This window comes from Diceros bicornis, chromosome 23, assembly GCF_020826845.1.
Source record: "Diceros bicornis minor isolate mBicDic1 chromosome 23, mDicBic1.mat.cur, whole genome shotgun sequence".
Lineage (NCBI taxonomy): Eukaryota > Metazoa > Chordata > Mammalia > Perissodactyla > Rhinocerotidae > Diceros > Diceros bicornis.
In genome coordinates, this window is record NC_080762.1 from 55,705,661 (window position 1) to 55,727,777 (window position 22,117).

Below are 22,117 nucleotides of genomic sequence, written 5' to 3' on the forward strand. Positions count from 1 at the left end.
AAATTTCCAAGTCACTACTAATTTCCCAGAAGTTTTGGATCAGTGACATTAGCTTTGAAATTGTGGACTGATTAACAGAAGGCATTAAACACGGAGACAAAGAAACGTTAAACATAGCTTCAAAGTCTCTCACGTTATAAGAATTGCAAATTGGATCTTAGAAGGAATTTTATTTTCTGTAAGCTTAATTTTTTACAATAAATAGAACTAATTTTCCTCTAGTTCTTTTGCAAATAATATGAAAGGAAGCTTATTGAATTCAGTTAAATACTACTATGTTTTATTTTTTATTTATTTATTTTTTTGTGAGGAAGATCAGCCCTGAGCTAACATTCATGCCAATCCTCCTCTTTTTTTTGCTGAGGAAGACTGGGCCTGGGCTACCATCTGTGCCCATCTTCCTCCACCTTATGTGGGACACCGCCTGACACACTGTGCATCGTTGCGCACCCAGGATCTGAACCCGGGTCGCCAGCAGCAGAGCGCGCGCACTTGACTGCTATGTCGCGGGGCCGGCCCCTATGTTTTTATTTTTTAATTTACAAGTCTCAGGATTGTTTATCACAGCGTCTTCAAACAGAAAGGCCAGAAACCTCTCAAAAAAGCTAAAATCTTTGCTTCCTCTTGTCAAACACAGGGTTATTTTCAGGCTTAATCAGTGTTAATATTTTTAGATGAAAACCATCTCTTTGGAGCATGAATTCCTAAGTGTTCCCTACAAGAAAGTATTTCATCAAGTTGGTGGAGAATGCTGACATTTAGATTTCACTTGCCTTGTAAGTCACTGATATGTTTAGACTACATTCATTTAGGAGAAGAGAAATTTTAAGGGCTGTGCACTAGCCAATGAAATTGAAGAAGTGACCCGACAAGGTCTAAGCACGCAGCTTTCTGATAACCAGAAGAGCGTTCTCTAGTGCTATCTCATGATTAAAGAAATGCATCCTTGACAAAATGGCTATGAATGTAAATTTTTTTTTTCTCTTTGAGAAATTGCTTGAGGCCTCTCCTTTGATTGTCACCAACCTGAGGGAGCGATATAATTTCGGTAAATAGCTATTGTGCTCTTACTTCTTTCCAAGAAGGAACTGTCTCTTAAATACAATTTTCCCCAGCAAAGGAAGATTTCATTGTGTGTATCAACTTGAAAAATGAGTAGGAATCACTATTTTGTGCTCTTTGTACTAAAAGAGGAAACTTAATTAGTCAAGTTAGAAATAATAGCATAAACACAGTCCAGCTTCTTGTTTTCTCGGGACCAATTAACAAACTGAATTTACTTTGTTAGACACTTTGATGAGGAGAAAGAAATAGTTTTCTTATTCAGTTAAGGTTTACGACTGAAGGGCTGAAAAACTAAGGAGAAATCTGTTTGCTTTAATTTTATTGAAAACTTAGAGATCCACCTTTTGAAAATTAGTCATTCACATCTTCTCAGTGTATAGGTTGGGAAGCAGTGTGCTCGTGGTACTTTCCTGGTTCAGGGTGATTTGCTCATCCACCGCTCCTGTTAGGAAGATCTCGGGATCACCATGACTCTATGACTCCATCGTCAGAGAAAGAACGTCTACTAGGAAACAAGAGGTCACTTTGAAAAGTTAGATGGCACCATCTGGGATCAAAGACTTGCACTTCCTCCATATGTTTTGGGAATTCAGTATGGGAGCAGAGTCTGTCCTGGGAAAGTAAAGCACAGGAAGCTCCAGACGTAAAACAATGAAATGCCGGTATGCCCGTGAGACAGGAAGCACGCTGGAAAGCTGGTCATCAAAACGTACTGTACTAGCGCAGGAGTCAACGGACAGACCAATAGACAGAATAGAAAATACAGAAGTAGGCTTTAGTAGATAGAGGGATTCATGCATTATCCATAAAAGTGGTCCCACAAATCAGTGGTAGAAAGCAGTGTTGGGTTATAAGTTAATAAAATTGTGCTGTGATGATTGGTAATATTTGGGAAATACAAAGGTAACACTTTACCTCACTGTATACATTAAAGTCAACTCCAGATGGATTAAAGAGTTGAATATAAAATATAAAACCACATTTTAAAAGAAAAATATAGGGAAAATTTATCTGACTTAGATAAGGGGAAGTTTTTCTGGGAATAAATACCGTAAAAAATGCCCAATATTTAAATCACATTAGCATTCTGATGTACAAAGTTTAACCACACAAAATTTTAGCTATGTAAGAATGTAAAATACCATCAAAATTAAAAAACAAATAAATGCAGCAGAAGGGTTAGTATCTTTCTTTCAAGGAAAATTATTAAAATCATTAAGAAAAATAACAAGGCTTCGATAAAATAATGGTTAAACAGTATAAAAACAAGAAATGTAAATGAACTATAATGGATTCAAATTCATTACTAAGTGAAAATGCAATTAAAAATTGGATTCATATCTCACAAATCATATGGAAAATGATACTAGGAATGCTGGCAAAGGTAGGCACAAGGAGCTTGGCCCCATCCCGTGTCAGTAGTAGGAGCGTCAATTGTTATTAACTCCCAGAAAATACTATAGTGATGTGTGTTTCTGGTGAGGAGCACTTAAATGCTGGAATCATTCTAGGAATCCATTTTTAAGAAATTATCAGACTTAGAGTCAAATGCTGCAAAAAGGAGATTTTTGCAGCATTATTTATAGAGGCAAATTAACTGAAGAAAGCTCCCCATAAATGTCCAACAAAAATAAGATTATCGAGTAAAATAAATGAAATTATTATATAGTTATTATAAATTATGTTTTCAAAGAATTTTCAAGGACTTGAAAATGTATCTATGGTACGATATTGGGTGAGACATGGCAAGATAGAAAGTTTATATAGAGTATGCTGTAAATTTTGTAATAATTTGCATGTGTGTGTGTGCATGTGTGTGTGTGCGTGTGTGTGTATAGGGTGTGTGAATAGGAAGAAAAACTAGTTGGATAGATATTAAAGCGTCAGTACTAATTTTTTCCTAGGTTGTAGGATTATAGGAGATTTTAGTTTTTGTTTTTTTTTTTTTTGGTGAGGAGATCAGCCCTGAGCTAACATCCGCCAATCCTCCTCTTTTTTTTTTTTTGCTGAGGAAGACGGCCCTGGGCTAACATCTGTGCCTATCTTCCTCCACTTTATATGGGACGCCGCCACAGCATGGCTTACCAAGCAGTGCGTCGGTGCGCGCCCGGGATCCGAACCAGCGAACCCCGGGCCGCCGCAGCAGAGCGCGCACACTTAACCGCTTGCGCCACCGGGCCGGCCCCTAGTTTTTGTTTTTTATGCTTTATAATTTTTATACTTTCCACATGATATTTGATTTTTTTTTGTGTGTGTGAGGAAGATTAGCCCTGAGCTAACATCTGTAGCCATTCCTCCTCCTTTTTTTTTTTTTTTTGCCGAGGAAGATTGGTCTTGAGCTAACATCCGTGCCCATCTTCCTCTACTTTATGTGGGATGCTGCCACAGCATGGCTTGACAAGCAGTGGGCCAGTCCATGCTCCCGACCGAACCTGTGAACCCCGGGCCGCAGCAGCGGAGCTCGCACACTTAACCGCTATGCCACCGAGCCGGCCCCTTGATTTGATTTTTTAATTAAGAGAAAAATACCATTTTAAAATTAAAATATTCAGTATTTACTTTAGTACTGAGATCAGTTTACTTGGACTTTTTGAAGTCCCAGGCCTTGTGATGTCTCACATGAGCTACGTAAAACTGACTGACGTCTTGATTGATCTCTGACTCAAACGTTTTGCACAGTCCGTATGAGTTTCAGCAAGCAGGTGACGTCCTGGCTCCTTTCTCTCCACATCTATCTCTTTACCTTTAAAATGTGGCAAGAGGAGTGAGCAATAGATTTCTTCAAGTCAGTGGAGCAGTGCAAAAAACACCAACGAGACATTCCCCATAGACTTTGTCACCTTTTTTATTCTTGGCAAAACTCTGATGATTAGCAAAGAGCAGTCGGCCACAGGTGAGAAGCAATTCTTTCCTCTGGTAAGGGCAACATTTATCCCCTCAAAAGGAAAAACAAATAAACCGGTGTGATTAGGAGCTCTTGAGCTGCTCTGCACCTGCGTCCTGACTTCCTCGCGGTGCGCTCAGCCTCTCCCCATCCAGCACTGTGATCTTCCCGTGCCCACGCCCCAGGGGCATGCTCTCAAACATATCGCTGCCCAGATCCAGATGGCCTCGCTTCAGGTGCCCGTCTCCTTGACCTCTCCAAAACACGCGAAACCAATCACCAATCCCCTTTACTTTGAAAGTCCTTTCCCTTGCCCCTGTGAAACTCTGTCGCTCCTGTTAATCACAGGTACTCTTGAGGATTTCATTGGCTCTATGTTCTTCTGTCTTTGTAGTCTTTGGGATGAGGGAGGGCACTATTACTTTCTCCTATTTTAGCTATTCCATAAAGATTGTTAGTTTACGAATTTCTTCTACAAACAGCACATCCCACAGGCTGTGTGCTTAGCTGGGAGCTGAATAAAGAGAGGTGGTGATGATGATGAAGACAATGATGATAATGAAGAATATAAACCTTCAAAGTGTCTTAGATGAATTAACTGATTTCATTTCCCCAATAATCCTATGCAGTAGATACTATTATTCCCTCCATTTTGCCAGTGAGGAAATTGAGGCATAGAGAGTTTAAATAACTTGCCCATGTCATGCAGTTAGTAAGAGGCAGAGCCAAGATTCAAACTCAAGCAATCTATGCCCTTATCACTCTGCTGTAATACTGTCCATGCCTTTAAACAATCATACTTGAGTGGGGGAGTCAGAAAACTGGGAAAAACTACAACACAGAATGGGATTGTCATTGCAAGATACAGGAAAGATCCTGGAAGCTCAACGGAAGAGCACCTGAGCCATTCTCAGGGCAGGGGAAACCTCTTGGAGTTGAGTTTGCAATGTGAAGATGACACAAAGGCAGAGACAAGCACATCAGGCAAGCAGAACTGCACGTGCAAAGATATGCACAGGATGTGAGAAGCAAGCACTGTATTTTTGAGGAATTGCATGTCATTTGGTTTCTCTCTCTGTGGGGAATGCTCCAGACTGGCAGGATATGAAATGAGAGACAGGCAGTGGCCAGATAATACAAAACTTGGAAACTGTGCTTAAAACACTGGCTGTTTTTCTGAAAGTAATGGGATGCCATTGATGGATTTTAAAATGAATAGGGGCTGGCCCGGCGGCATAGTGGTTAAGTTCGCAGGCTCCACTTCAGTGGCCTGGGGTTCACAGGTTCAGATCCTGGGCGAGCAGTACACACTGCTCATCAAGCCATGCTGTGGTGGCATCCCATATACAAAATAGAGGAAGATGGACACAGATGTTAGCTCAGGGCCAATCTTCCTCCCCCCAAAAAATTGAAAAAAAAAATGAATAGAGACGTGACCAGGCTTTCATTTTATAAAGGCCACCCTGGAAGCAATACAGAGGATGGAGCAAATAGGCTGTAGACAGGGCGAGTGGGTAGTCCAGGTGAGAGATGAGAGTGCCACAACCACGGTATCTGCATCTGGAATGGAGGGAGGTTCAGACATGAGCTTTAGGAGGTAGAACCCACAGAGTGGTATTTGATTATATACGGGGAAAGACTAAAGGGAGGAGCAGGAGTCAGGGATAATTTTTATCCTACAGGCTTGGGTGGAAGGTGATCCCAGTCTCTAAACTGAGGAATAGGGCACAGGAAGCAGGTCTGTGGATGAAGATGAGGAATTCAGTTGTTGAAATGGTGAGTTATAGTAGGTTACTGAGTAGATGATTGAAAAGGAAGCTGTAAATATAAGTCTTGAGGGAGGATGAGAGGGCAGGGAATAGAGATTTGGGAGTCCTGGGCATGTGAAGAATGGCAGATGAGACCATCTTGGAGGAGATACAGCGCAAGAAGAGAAGACAGGCAATAGATTCCGCAGAAAATATGCATATTTAAAGGATGAGGACAAGTAGAGAAAGCAGCAAAGGAGTCAGAGAAAAAACTGCCGGAGAAGTTTGAGTGCATTTCCATTAAGTCCCTCCAAGTTCATAAGGAGCTGACTAGTCTCTTGTTCCTTAAAAGAAGTTTAAATTCCATGGATTTTTTAGTGGGGAGCTATCTGGGGAAGAAGAGCTAGGGTTAGCGAGTCTGGCTTTCTCGCTTTCTCCTGTTTTCTAAGTGGCCAAGAAAAGGCCGTTCCCAAAGGATCAACAGAAGGATCTGCCCTGTGATGTGCAGTAGTTTTGCTGGGCTGACCATCAGAGATAGAGCTGAAAATGTGAAGACAAACAATGGGCTTGCCCAAAATGAGGATCACAGTTCGGGAAAGGAATGGGACCAATTTTTATTCTTTGATTCTATGTTTCCACAATATCTTTGCTTTAATTGCTTGTCAATTTAAATTTTGCTGTTAGAATCACAGAATCATATGATATAGCAGTTCCACTCCAAGGTATCTACTGAAGATAAATGAAAATAAATGTCTATACAAAGGCTTGGAACATGAATGTTCATAGCAGCATTACTCACAATAGCCAAAAACTAGCGAAAAATCCAGATGTCCATCAGCTAGTGAATGAATAAGCAAAATGTGATATATCCATACAATGGAATGTTGTTCGGCAATAAATAGAAACAAACTGTTTGATACATGCTGTAGCATGCATGAACCTCAAAAAATTATGTTAAGAGAAAGAAGCCAGACACAAAGACTATGTATTGTATGGTTCCACTTATATAAAATCTCTAGAAAAGGCAGACATCAAAGCAGTGGGTGCCTGGGGCTGGCAGGGAGAAGGGATTTACTGAAACAGGCTGAAGGAACTTTTTAGGGTGATGAAAATGTTCCAAAACTCTGTAAATCCACTAAAAAATATCATGACCTGTACACTTAAAATGAATGAATTTTATAGTATGTAAATTTTGCTCAATAAAGCTTTATGTACCATTAAAAATCATAGAATCATTATTTTACGGCTAAAAGAGATCATCTATCCAACTCTTATTTTGTTTCAGATTCTCCCAGTTTTTTCCCTCTTACTATTTCTAGTTATTTCTAGTAGTCCCTCCTACTTCATTGACAAGCTTTTACACATGGTGATTTTACTTAACCTGTCTGGGAGACAGAATGAATCATAGGTACTTGTAGACACATTGAAACATGATACTATGTAGTTACCTCTCCAAATGACTAAATAGATTTGTTTTAATCTCCTGTCCAGTACAACCTACAGGATATTTGAAATCACAAGAATTAGCTTTTGAAGGCTGGAGCAGAACTTGCTATTTGGGATAGAGAAGGTTTATGCTTCCTGTTGATTTTCTCGCTTCCTTCCCTTGTGTAAATCCCAAGATTGGTGACTCACTGGGAAATTTTAAGAATTCTTGCAGTTTGAATATGTTTTTCTCTGATTTTTCTTTATAGAAAACTAAATCTCTTGCATTTTTGAAATGCAACATTTTTTTTGTGTGTGTGTTACAAGTATAAATTGTCAAAGAGAAGGTGCTTGAAAACTGTATGTATGTTTCACACTCTCCTTTTACCTTTGAATCTCACAGCTTATTAATGGTAGAGATAGAAATAGAGTCCAGGTATTGGTTTAAAATTCCTAAGTGGTTTATGATATTCTTCAAAGATTTCACTCTAGTTACCCAGTACTCACCTCTTGAGCTCTTCCCTGAGAGTCAGATCTGTTTATCCAAATTCCAACCAGAAATGTTTATTTGGATGATCCATGAGCACCTTTCTCTCCTAGGGTCTAAAATTGAAGTCATTATATATTCTTCCTCAAAGTAGCTAAGTGTTTAAGATCATGTGCTCTGTTGGCTTTCAAATGACAATTCCACCGTGTTAATTTTGTGACCTTGCACATGTAATCTAGCTTCTGGAAGCTGTAGTTTATTTATTTATAAAATGAGGATTATAAGAGTATTCTTTTCACTGGGTTGTGGTAAATATCAAGTGAGAGAATTCATTAATGTACTTTGGGCAAGGTTTCAAGAATCATAAGTACTCAATTAATATTAGCTATTTTCTCCATTTTCTTCTGTATTCTATTTCAGTAAATGTCATCAGAGTCTACCAAATTACTCAAGCAATAATCTTCTGTCTGTCAGTCTTTACCTCCTGAATAGCATCAAGTCCTGCTGTAAAAAAAGAGAGAGATATCAGAAAAAAGAGAGAGGTAAAATTAATGGCAGTGAAGGAAAAATGGGGGCCATGGGGACCATGGAATAGAAGTCTGCAGAGTCCAGGTGTGCGGCCGTGGGAGGGGGTCTATGAAATGTTGCTGATGTTATGAACCGCATTCCTTTTTAATGTTATGAGACAAAAGTCAAGATTGGAATTCTTTAATTTTTTTGAATAGCCATATTGCTCCACATCTGAGCCCCACAGGTCTAGAACTTTATTAGGGTTATAGCTGTGTACATTTTTATTTAAAATTGAGTACAAAAGGAAAGAGTGCTAAAATGGGTAGTGGATAGTTTTTGGTTTTTCCATACGTGATTTAGTAACTCAAGAAGTGTTTGATTATCAAAAGCATTTGTTTGCCAAACTAATCTCAAGAGGATGAAGTCCTCTTAGCACCTAATAGTAGACTACTTTAGGATGAAAGATGACATATTGTGGGTTAAAATTACTGTAAGTTTTTAAAAATAAAAATATTAAGAATTTTGGAATGTGTTCCCCCAGTCTTTATGTGTGAATGTATGCACAATCACATACTCTAGATTCAGATTCAGTAGTTACACTGTCACCTTCTTTTTTCATTTAATAATAAATATGAGCATTTTGTCATATCATTGAATATTTTTCAAAATATTTTACATGGATGCATATGGATATATTTAAACCAATTTTTTTGGTCAACTAGTTCATGTTTTCTCTCAAACTGTCAAAATTTTGAATTGAGATAATAATGGTTCAAGCACTGATTTTTAAAAATTCAAACTTTTTCTATCTTTCTGCCTTCTCTGACATTTTATAGATGCCATGGACTTTATTCATGATAAATTGTCTGATTTTTTTTTTGATGGTAACAATGTATTTGATTATAAGAAAAAGTAATTAATTTGGTATAAATTATAGAGTAAAAAAGCCCATCTGACTCATAAGAAAGTCTGAATTGTAGATTATTTGAAAAGAAATTTAGTTTTATTTATAATAATCCTATATAAGTAAAATTAGGATAATAAAAATATAGTTTATGACTGCTTAAAAGTCTAGTGAGAAGAAGAGTAAGGGTCATGTGGACTCCATTCTGGCAAAGGCTGGTGGGCATACTGAGACCTCCATCCAGTCTACTGTGCACTGATAGACAATTTTGGTCATGTCACTGGGGTGAGCTTGGGTCCAGTGTTGGCTGTGGCATCTTCACAAGAGCAGTTCTGTGCTGTGATATTAGGTGCTGTTCCTGGTTGGGTAGTTTCCACTCTTGGTTTTGCAGCCATCTTCAAGATCCTGTGACCTATGTCTTTTTTTTTTTGTTTTTGTGAGGAAGATCAGCCCTGAGCTAACATCCGACGCCAATCCTCCTCTTTTTTGCCGAGGAAGACTGGCCCTAGGCTAACATCTGTGTCCATCTTCCTCTACATCATATGGGACGCTGCCACAGCATGGCTTGAAAAGCGGTGCGTCAGTGCACGCCCGGGATCTGAACCTCGATCCCCCGGCCGCCAAAGCCAAGCTCGCACTTAACCGCTACACCACCCGGCCGGCCCCTAGGTCTTTTTAATAAATTCCTTAAAATTTTGTTTTCTTAGTAGGTTTCTGTTGCTAACAATTAAGAACACTAACTTATAGAACTGTAGAACCCTTTCATCAAATGAAAGCCTACCTACAATATGGAATGTATAAAACTAATAAGCATTTTTAAAAACGAGGATATCCAAAGCCAGGCAAACTGAATAACTTACTGATGGACTTGCAGCCGGTCGATGTGAATTTTATGGTGATTTTAGGGAAAGGAGGTGCAAAGGCCTGGAATAATGGAAGCTGCCAGGTCTCTTCGGCCATATCGCTCTGGCTCTGAGTGACTGAGGCAGCTGTTACTGGTAGGGAAATGGTAGAAAGAGGTTAATTTTGCGTTTTGGAGTTTGCCCAGGGAGAGCCTGGTAGTCACTTATGCAGACATCACCGGGATGCTGCGTAGGCTTCACGGCTGAGACCACCCTCTGGGAGTGGGAGGTCCACTCTGTGGAAGGCACAGGCGGTGGAGGTGGTGAGGCATGGTCAGGAGCCGAGGCTGCACAGTTTGTTGTGGTTAGCCTTCCCAGTAGGTCATGCGAATAGAAAACCCCATTGTCATGCTGTTAAAGATAGAGAAAGGCTCCAGGCTACAGAACTGGATAGGATAATTCAGGTTCTAGGCCAGTTCTCAGTCTTTGGAAGGAGGGTACATATAAATCCTGCCTTCTACACAACAGATTACTTCGTAATCACAGCGTGTAACTAGCTGCACTCTCCACCACAGAGCAAAGGGTTCTCTTTTTGCCAAATTGTCCAGAAGGTTCACCCACAGTCATGACAGGACTTCTTTGAAAAGCCCTTGGCATGCACAGGTTCTTGGCGTGCATGCTTAAACTGAAGGGAGTTCCAAGTTGCAGAAAGCCTTTTCTTTGGCTAATAAAATTCCTTCACCTCTTTCATTACCAACCTCCTCCTTTTGCTTCCAGGAATTTCTTACTTTGAGAGGTCTCAAACTGGCTCAACCTGCATCTGCACACTGAAAGCTTGATTCTGCGGCTTTGAAGATTCTAGAGGCCGACGCCAATATCCTCTCTTTCTACTTCCACGGTAGATCTGTGCCTTCCTCTCAGACTGGTTCCTCCCCGCTCTTGGTCAGCCGACAGCTACATTTCCGTGAAGTACAGAAATTTGTAGGATTTGCTTACCACGTCAGCTTTGGGGCATTCATTTTGAAGGTTGTTACAAGTCTCTGCTCCTCTGTTTGGCCATTGTTCGTTTCCTGACCAGTTACTTCCTTTGTTTCCTGCTTCCTTCCTTTCTTTGTCCTCTGTCATTACCACTCTTCGGGGTAGTGGGAGGGGATTCTATTAACGAGGTTCTCCTTTGACCATTACGGTGTTTACATTTCCATCAAATAAAAGCACAGACACAAGACAAGATTCTCAACAGAAGTGTTTCTGACCGTGAGCAGCAGATTATCTCAGTACAAGTTGCGTCCGATGGAAGTTCACTACTAGGTCATAAAATGTCTTGGGTTGGAGGGGCCTTTTTGAGGGCCATCCTCGACCTCAAGGCAGACTGTCACCTACTTCATTCCACATAGATTCTTTGCCAATGGGAATTCTATAACCTCTCCAGTATCTTAATGATACCTCTTAAGAAATTCTGCCTTCTGTTTAAACACACATGTAGATAATATGAGCTGACAAGGTGTCAAATTCTTTTGTCTTTGCATTTCAGAGGATGGTGTGACACTGAAATGGACTGGGAATTCCAGATGCAGCTCCAGGCCAAATTTCAGAGGTTGGGTTGTTAAGAACTTGTCAGGTCTACTTTGAGCAAACTCTATTCCGAATCTTAATACCAAGATGGCCTTAGAACTGGCCAGCCTACAGAGGTTTTTATCCTGGATGCAAAGACTGGGATTTAGTTTGTGGAATTTGGCCTCAGTAAATATCCCTAAAGCTGGGATAGAATCTGAGTAATTTCTGGGGGTGGAAAAATACCTTTCTTTCCTCAAAATCACTTTGAATACTGAAGATTACCATCAAAATCTTTTTTTCCCCCTCTGTATGTCTGTAGATAACATCCTCCTTTTAAGAGTTATTGGTATGCATAGTGGGTGGAATTAAATTGAGAAAATAACTGATTTGATTCTTATTGTTCATGAGCAGAAAAGCCACTACACACAGGGCCAAATTTAGGCAAATTCTGAGGAGACGAAATACGTTCATATTTTTTTAATCCCCACGTCTGTGCCCTATCCTATCTTTATTAGTATTCTCTGATGCTAACTCCAATACTTGACATGTACCCAGAGCTCTTATATGTTCTCCCTCCTTGCCCTTTTAAAAGCTTGCACTCAGGAAGAGACGAAAAATGCATTCACACTACGTTAGCACTACCAGAACTGTTCACGCAACGGATCGCTGAGTAAAATCAGTTGTGAAACTTTTTGTGGAAGTTCAATCAATCAGTAGTGGGGCCAGCCTGGTAGCGCAAGCAGTTAAGTGCGTGCGCTCTGCTTCGGTGGCCCAGGGTTTGCCGGTTCAGATCCTGGGCGTGCACTGACACACTGCTTGTTAAGCCATGCTGTGGTGGTGTCCCATATAAAGTAGAGGAAGATAGGCACAGATGTTAGCCCTGGGCCAGTCTTCCCCAGCAAAAAAGAGGAGGATTGGCATTGGATGTTAGCTCAGGGCTGGTCTTCCTCACACACACACACACACACACACACACAAATCACTCAGTAGTATGGGAGATAGAGTTCTATGCTGTGGACTCTGCTCCATAGAAATTATACAATATAGGAACTTGGACCACAATTTCTGACCTGAAATTAACTCATTTGAATAGTTCTTATGTGATGACAGAGCTAACTATTTGAAATAGAGGTTGTTCTGGAAAAATCAAGGCAAAAGATCATCACGCAATGGCGAGGTCATTCATCATATCGTCATTAATTCTGCTTTTACTGTATTAATTCTGAGTCTAAATCCTACCTAACGTGACCTTCTCCTTTTTTTTTTTTTTATATTGGCTGTTAGTTAACAGTGGATTTAGACTACTAACATCAAGTCTGGAAACTGGTCAAACGGCAGTTACATTGATGGGAAAGCTAACACGTTATTAAAAATTCTTAGAAGTCATTTTTGCTTCAGTAATACTCGTAACATAGGCCTTGTGTAAGTGGACTTCAGGATATGATTACTGGATTTATTTGAAGATCATATCCAACAAATATAAAGAAACACCAGCTCTCTGTAATTTTTTTATAGGCTGTCTTCTGACCCAGAGGTGCTTGGGAAGGAGGAAGAGAGAGGTCGGTATTCACTTCCAGCCTGGAACAAATTCACCTTTTCTCAAGTGTTTATGTAAGTGACCATTTACAAGACTATTCTAGAGGAAACATAATAAAATAAGTCTGTTGGAAATGTGGACTTTTCCAAACTAATTTTGAGATGAGAACCCTTTTCCTAGTTTAAATAGTTGGGATTTTTTTAATACCTCTGTTCCTCTGTAACATTCAACCCCACTTTTCATGACACAATCCCTTTTTATTCTCAAGGAGAAAGTGTATGTTCACATACATGGTAAGTATATCAAAGTTATCTGCTATAGGGCTGCTCTAATATATTATCCTGGAGAGTGGGGAAGGCAAATTTTCAATGCCTTTCACAGTGCTTGGCCCAGGCTAGATACTCTGTAAATATTGGTTTAATGGAGAGAAGAAAAAACAAATGAGTGGCCAATTTGAATAATAGACACAGATATTTTGCTGTGAAAAGGAGCACAACCTATGGTTTAAAATGAGACCTGCCTAAAAGCCTTTTATGAAATATCTTCCAACTTCTTCTAAAATAGTTAAAAAAATAAAAATGTGGTAAAAATCAAAACGGAAACAGACTCAGATGCAGAGGACAAATTGGTAATTGCCGGTGGGGGGGGTGAGGGAGAGTAAGAGGTGCAAACTTCCAGTCATAAAGCAAATAAGTCACAGGGATGCAATGAACAGCACAGGGAATATATTTAACAATATTGTAACGACTTTGTTTGATGACAGGTGGTTACTAGTCTTATCAGAGTGACCACTGTGAAACATAAATAAATGTCCTGTCACTATGCTGTATACCTAAAACTAATACAATATGGTATGTCAACTATACGTCAATAAAAATAAATAAATGAATAAAAACTTTGAGGCCAAAAAAATAAATAAATATAATTATCATGTAAGAAAAAATGTAGTAAAAATCAAACCATAGCCCAAACGTAACTCTTAGAGACAACCTATTGCAGAAGCTTGGAGAAATCCTAAGACAATAAGAGTGTCAATATCCAGATTGATAATATTACAACTAAAACTCTAGCCCAGGTGCATTTTTCCTAATGTAACCAAACAGAACTCACATACTTCCTATAATGGAAAGACATCTCCTCTCCCTTCTAGCTGGTATTTAGCCCCAGGTGGTGAATCAGCTAGAAAACCAGGCAAGCGATTCTTCTACTCATGCTTTTGGAGGAGCATGATACTGTTCTTCTACTCTCATTTTTTCTCCATACTAAAAAAAAAAATACAAGCTAATTAAGATGACAAGTATCTCCAGATGTCAGCTCTTCTGAAGACTATCAGAAAACCTGCTGATCAACCAAAAGTGTTTATCAGATTTAGCGCAATAAGGAGAACACCACACTGATTGTCTCACAGGTGTCTCAGAAGAGAGAAGTCAGGGAAGGATATTTAGAGGGTGTTAGTGTCCAGGCTCAAGTGGCTTAAATCTGGTCTTTCAAGGTGGAGAACATATTAGGATTGAGCAAAGTTCATGACGAAATAGTTTAGGACTAGTGAACGGAATGGAGTGAGGGTCTTGAGTGAGTCTTAATAAGCAAACTGTTTGCTTAGATTTTTCTTTTTCCTTTTTTAATAAATTCATTTGCAGAAGTTTACTGAAGCAGTCAGTGGAATTATTTATTGATTTACGTTCCTATCTTCCTTTAATAATGTTCTGGAATAAACAGTTAAGTCATGTTCACTCAGGTGACCTGATTTCTGCATTCTGATAGTTAAGCTCTGTGGACACAAGGGGTCTCAGCTCTCACAGGCTGGGAAACAGGGAGACATTGGTGGGTGGTCATTGCATTCTGGGACATTTAAAACTGAGGTGGGTGGGGTGGAAATAGGAAGGGTCCTGGTTTCAGTGGATGCTGTGGATTGTAAATGTACACAGTCTGTTAGGAATATGAGACATCTAGGGAGTGGGATTTGAAGATGGTCTCACCTACGTTCAGCTGTGGTGTACACGAAGGCCTCGAAGACACTGGGAATTGGATTAGAGATGCACACGTTGACCTGCTCCTCTGCAGTAGGTCTCAGATGGAGTTTTGACTGGCACCCAACTGAAGAATAAGCAGGGCCAAAGACTTGCTATTTCTCTAGTCTTTTGGAAACACCAGATCTTTACAGGAATCTCCTTATTTGAGGACAAGTACACAGAATAAAACTTACATAGAGCCAATAGAAATACAATAGGAGAGGGGGAAAAGAACATAATTTATATCATACTGCTCAAAATGATTTACCCTGGAAGTCAGAGAAAGGTTTTATATGCTATTTGGCGTCCTTGGTAGGGTGCACAATGACCTGGCCATTATGGAAAAGGAGCAGAAAATCATAGGTATTAAGACACTCAGATGAAAGGGAAAGAGCATAAATAATGAGACGAGAAGATAAGATAAAGAGGAGGGGAGAAGAAAATAATTAAAATTGATAGTCTAATAACAAATTTTTTCTGCAGGTTGACCTTGTTGAAGAATAAACAAAGTTTTGAGTTGTGTTACAAGACTTGTGACTTTAGAAGCAATTTTTGTTTTAAACATGTCAAAGCAGAGATAGAGTGCAGCTGTTTCGAATGCTGGAACAACACAGTGCTGTTTATGCTACTGGTGGAAAGAGGATATAGCTTTGGGGAGGAAAATTGAAAATTAAAAATTACATTGTTTGTCACCAGTTTGTGAATTACATAAAAAACATATTTCATGATTCTTTACATTCATGAAAACATTTAAAAGTTTACAGAGCAGATGTCTAAAAATAGGCCTTTACATGAAAAGAATTTAGTAGCAATATAATCCTTTCTTTACATTGAGTAGTGGGAAAACACAACAGAAAATAATTTCAGTTACATTAGAGCATAGTTAGAAGATAGTCCTCAGTTTACCTCCCGGGCCATAAGTCTTCTGTGTCCTCTAGCTTCTCTCACCAGCAGAGAGAAAATTAGTACAGCATAGTGCTGGAATAAAAAAAATCCCTCAGAAATAGGTGAATGGAATTCATAATTTTTTTCTTTTAGTTAAAGCTGACCCTCTTTTAGAAAGGAAACACATTTCTGGTTTCATGTGTTTTCTCTCTCAAATGGGAGATCTACAGCCTCCAGTTCAGATGAGTGTAAGAAGTTCTGCAATTAGATTTCAGCAAAGTAATTAAGTTAGAAAGAACCAATTAATATAAAGTTAAATATAAATAATTTCATAAGCATAGTTACAAAATTTAAGAGAAATCTTCTGGATAAGATAGCGAAATGAAGCTGCCTTGTAGAATCTCTCTGCTCCAATTCATGTTGAAATAAACAACAACAGGAAAGGAAAAACTAGGCAAAAAATCCACAGCAGCAATCAAAACCAAAGAGGGATAAAACTGGGCTTCAAAGAGTGACAGCTAAGGGAAGAAACGTGATTCTGGAATGGCCAGCCTCCTAAACCGCACACTCCCCAGGAGCCATACTGATGAGTCCACAGTCCTGAGAATTCTCTCAAATATTCCTCAATCTGGAAAGAAGGAAGCAGAGTAGGCCACCTTATATTTTTAAGTGATGACCTTTTAAATGAGAAATAACAACACAGAAATTTTACTGTGTTATGTTTCACCACAGATTTCTTTCCTGTGTGACTATATTATCTAAAAATAGCTATTATTTTGGTATACTCTCTAATACAAACCACTAGAATATTCAGATTATTAGTTAGGTAGACCTTCCAATCTATAAGGGCAAGAATCTGTGTTTTGAATAATAAAGAGCAAAATGGCTGACATTTCCCCTGTATCCATCGAGGGAGCCTGGGTCACGCTCGGTTCTACAGAACTCCTGTCTTCTTCTAGGTTGTTGGTTTCCACCTACAAGTGAGGGCACTTCTGGAGATTTAAACATACAAATACCCTTTACCTCCTTCTTCTAGCCCCACCAACTGGACTTGGAAGCTCTACATGTATATTTTTTAAAAAATTTCCACAAACGATTCTGACTTGCATACCCTGTTAAATACTCCTTTACAATGATAATTGTTTTGTGAAAAAGTATAGCAAAATAAAAACAAAATAATTGTTCCATGGTTAAATAAATTTGGATTAAACAAGGTGAAGCAAGTTTCTTTTTTACAGAATTATACACAGATTTTAATACACTAACGTGACTGTGAAATTCCAAACAGGACTATTTTATAAGCAGAGTCTGGAAACAGTGAACTAACGGGCCGTGCTGTGTTCTGTGTAAAGAATATTTCCATGCCATCCAAACCTTTCATCCTCAGGTGCAGCAGGAAGAGTGTAATCTAGTGAATGTGGCTACAATCTGCCAGATCTCACTACATCAGACACAGCAAATGGCTAGTCCCTTTGTGACTCTGTTCAAGACAAGCTGAGAGGATCTGTGCGTTAACATTCTTGGTGCACATTTGTTTGTTCTTTGGTTCCCCAATATTCCTCTCCTTTTGAGTAGAACCTGGAATTCCTTGTGGTGAATTACTATTGTAAGTGGCCTCAATGTGAAGTGGTTCCCAGTTCTCTCTCATACTTACTACAGCAGCCAAAGAGGGCCGGATTCTTCTCTTTGCCGGGGTACACCCAGTGTGCAGGCGTGTGATCCACACTCTGCCAAGTGGACACTTAACCCCAGGACTGCAGAGTATGTCATAAGAGGTGGGGACAGCTAGAGTTCAGATAATCTCAGGGATATCATTGTACTCTTCAAAGCTTCTAGAAAATTAATTAACAATCACCATGTTAGAAATCTGGATGCAAGTATTCTTGGTAGCATTATCCACAGTTCTATTTCCGAGATAAGGGGTGGTTACTTCATCGATGTCACCGATGCCACTGGGAAGGTTGAGTGCTTCCCACTAGCACTTCATGTCCTTCTCTCCTGCCTGCAGAGGCATGTCCCAGCTTGAAAACCAAGCCCACATAATCCATAGTTGAAAGAGGATACATTCAAGAATGTGCAAAAAAAGAATAGTAAACCACTGAATGTCTTGCCAAAAGTTTATTTAGTGTAACAAGCATTTGTCCAACACCTATACTCTGTGCTAAGGACTGTCATACAAATTATTTAAAGCTAAAGGTTTTTTTTTTTTTTTTAAAAGCAATCTATCTGGCTCCTTCATTTTTCAGGTGAGGAATTATACCACAAGAAATTAAATATTTTCTGTAAGTTCACAAAGCTGGTGAGTGAAGATCCAGGACTGAAACTCAGATACACTGATGCTGGGTTCAGGTCTGCTTCCTCTGCTCCCACGAGGCTCTCCATGAGGGCTGCTCTCAAGAGGGTGGCTGTCCTTGGTGCGCAGTGAAGGCAGTGGAGAAGCAGTGACCAGACGGGGTGAAAACAAGAGTTCGCTGGTGAGGGCTATCTTGCATTCCTGTGAACGATTCAACTCTTCTTCGGGAGGCTTGTAGACAAATACCATGGTCCATTTCTGGGAATCTATTTGCAGGTAGCTGGTTGGGTTGTGCCCAAATTTAGAAAACGAGAGCATTGACCTTGGGCTCAGGAATGCAGACCCTGCTCTCTGACTTTAGGAAGTCCCTGAACCCCACTGAGTCTATTTGTAAAAGGAGCAGTTGAGTCAAAATGCAGGAAGATGCTCTAGGGGTACAGCCTGTGTGGCCAGACTGCCTAAGTGCTGATCTTGATTCTGTCACTTACTAATTACATGACTATGAGCATATTACTTAACTCTTTGTGCCTCAGTGTCTGTTGTAAAACGAAGATAATAAAGGTATCCTGCTTGTCTGATTTTTGTGAGGATTAAATGAGTAATAACTACTAAGCTGTTAATACAATGTAAGCAGTGGTTCTTGTTATAATTGATATCTGCTAAAGTCTCTTCAAGCTAAAGAAATTGTATATTTATAATTCAGTGCTATACAAATGTATTAGAAGTATTGGCTACAATCTTAGAACAAGAGCAAATATGCCTGCAAATGAGGAGAGTCTATTTAGTTGTACTTAAGGCATATTTCCTGAGCGTTCGTTACGTACCAGGCGTAGCTCTGAATGGACTAGGTGACTTCCTGCCTAGAGCTGGGAAGGATGACTAAGTAACATTGTCTTTTCATTTATGATGTTCATTGTTTCCCTTTATTTTCACTGTAAAAAAGTATAGAGAAGGATAGAGATATGAAAAGTTATATCTGTGCTCTCAAATCCAAACAGAAATACCAGGGAAGTGTTAGAATCAAGACAGGGGTCGATAACCCACAGGGGAATCTGAGAAGGCTTCTTACGGGAGGTTTGAGTTGCTTTTATAATCACAAATTACCTTCCATTCCCATGGAAAAAATCAGACAGACGCAGCATTGGGCTTTAAGAATATATAAATTGGAGGCTGGCCCCATTGCCTAGTGGTTAAGTTTGGTGCACTCTGCTTCAGTGGCCAAGTTTCGGTTCCCAGGTGCAGACCTACACCACTCATCCGTGGTCATGCTGTGGCGGCGACCCGTATACAAAATAGAGGAAGACTGACACAGATGTTAGCTCAGGGCAAATCCTCCTTGAACAAAAAAGACGAAGATTGGCAACAGATGTTAGCTCAGGGCAAATCTTCCTCAGCAAAATAAAAAAAAAAAAAGAACATATAAATTGTCTTAAATAGCACACCATGAACATGAATTCTTCCTGGATTCCATTTCCTAACCTGGGTTAGAAGTCAGTAAGTGTTAGCTAACATGATCTTCTCAGCTCTGTGCCAGTCGTGTCTGGTGGCCGAGTTGGTGTTTTCAGCCATCTTGATGACAGTTAGTTACTGTACCCACTGAAAACTCCTCTGATTGTCCAGGGATGTGGAGGGATTTGCTGGGATTACTGCCAACAGTCCTGCCTTGGAATAATGGGCTCCTGATTTATTGGACTTTCCTTAAGTGGAAGATTATTTTTGTTTTCAATTTTAGCTCTAATATTGTCTTTGTCCAGATCCAATTGTTCCCCACAGATGTTTGTTTTTTTTAAGTAACCTTGAAAGACTCTGACAGAACACTTTGACTAAGCTTGAGTCACGAGACTGTGGTGCCACCTTGTGCTGCTTCTCTGGCCCCGAAGGCCTCTGGCAGTGCCCCTTCTGATGTGAATTCCATTTGTGGTTTGCCTACACTTCTAATAAAACCTTTTGCTGGAATCAGCGTTGCTTCTTCCAAGTTGCTGCTTGCCCAAGAAGGCAATGCCCGTAAGTGCCACCATATGAGCAAATCTCTTGCAAAACTTGACTTGGCTTTGCTCACGGACGCTGATGAAGAGACGTGCTCCCTAAGAACTCAGGTTACTCAAGCTCGGCTGCATTTTGACCAAAGTTGAAGCTTGTTTTAAAAAAACTTTAAAAGTTACTTTCAGCAAATACAGGGAAAAAGTTTCATGTAAACACAGATAGTGAGACATTTTCATTTTAATAAAAAAGTCAAAAAAGACACATTTTCCTTGAGTAATACCCCTACTTTCCTCCTGTCTTGAAACACCACCACTACTACGATGAGGTCACACAAACACAGTCGTCAAGGAATTGGGCAGATGCTGACCGTCGAGCAGGGGAGTGGGACCCTGGCCTATAATAATCCTAACCTGCCCAGGTGTCTCTCAACCCACACCTTCCTCATTCTGTGTCTCCTCCGATCCCTTTGCTGGTGGAACAGCTGCTCCTTGCTGGGAAACCTCTGGCTGACTGCATCAGGACACAGATGCATACTCTCTAGTTCCTGAGAAGCGAGCAGGACAGAATCAGCCCAGATCCACCCCAGCGACAGGAAACACAACTCCAGATGATGCTGACAACATCCTTGTTTACAAAGCAAATGTCATTAACATTGTCACGACAAGGCAGTTAAACTGATGGTGATTTTTTTTAAGATCCCTAAAGTTGGTTTTTTTTAAGCTTTTCCTCTTATTTTCAAAGTGAAAAAGGCTATATTATTTATTCTATCTGTAAAATAATATGTGTGAAAAATCCTGACATTAGAGAAAAATATTAAAACAAAGTAAAATTCCAGTATCCAGAGATAACCACTTCTACCATCTTGGTGAATGTCCTTCCAAAAGGTTTTTAAATACTAGAGTCCTCAAATTGTGCTCCACAGAACCCTGGTTCAGAGTATATATTATTTTTTAATGAGAAGAGTTTAGTGATAAATTAAGTCTGAGAAATGCTAGGATAAGCAATGTTAAGCATGTTTCTCTGTTGTCGACCTACTCAGAACCTTTGATATCTGATTATGCTGTGACAACCAGTAAAAAGGGTTAGTATGCAGTATTTCCCAAACTTAAAACCCTGGAATTCCTTTTTCTAAAACAAAACCAAAAAATCTGGAAAATACTGTTTTTTGAACACTTACTCACACATGAATACACTTTATACAACTGAGATAACAAAACTTAAGCCAGTCTGTTTTCATGCAAACTCAGCAATGTGTAATGAACATGTGCCCATATTCATGAAGATGGAGAGCTACATCATTTTTAATGGCTGTGTAATATTCCATTATACACACGTATTATCTTCTATTTAACCAAATTCTCTGTTAGTGAACACTGGGGTAAAAAGTCAAAATAAAGACATACCCACTAAATTGACAAAAATATTTGCAAAAACTACAATGAAATCAGTAAGCAAAAAGGTAAACATATCATTAGGGATGTAGTACACAGGCAATTCAGAGAAAGAAAAACAATATAGACATGAAATTATGACCAATATAGACAGAAATTTATGTTCAACCTCACATCTATGCCATGTAAATAAGGACATTGAATTATAATGTTTTATTGATTAGACTGGTAAAGAAGAGAAAGACTAACAACACTCAGCATTGGTTAAAGTTTGAGAAAATGTACACTTTTTCCCTGTCAGTGAAAAATGTAAATTCGTGTCACCTTTCTTGGGGGTAGGGTATCTATATTGACTAAAATTTTCAATGAGAATATCTTTGGAAACAGCAGGTCCACTGTAGATTGCTTTTCGGCTGAAAAACCATGATAAAGCATAAACATTTATAAACTATCCCTTGTGAGGTCTTGCTGTGGGCCACACACTGTGCTCCATTTGTGGGCAAAGCAAATCTGCCTTCTCTCCTTTTCCTCAAGAAGTGCATGATATGCACACTGGGAGCAAGTCAAGCTCACAAAGACACCACTGGACTTTTCACC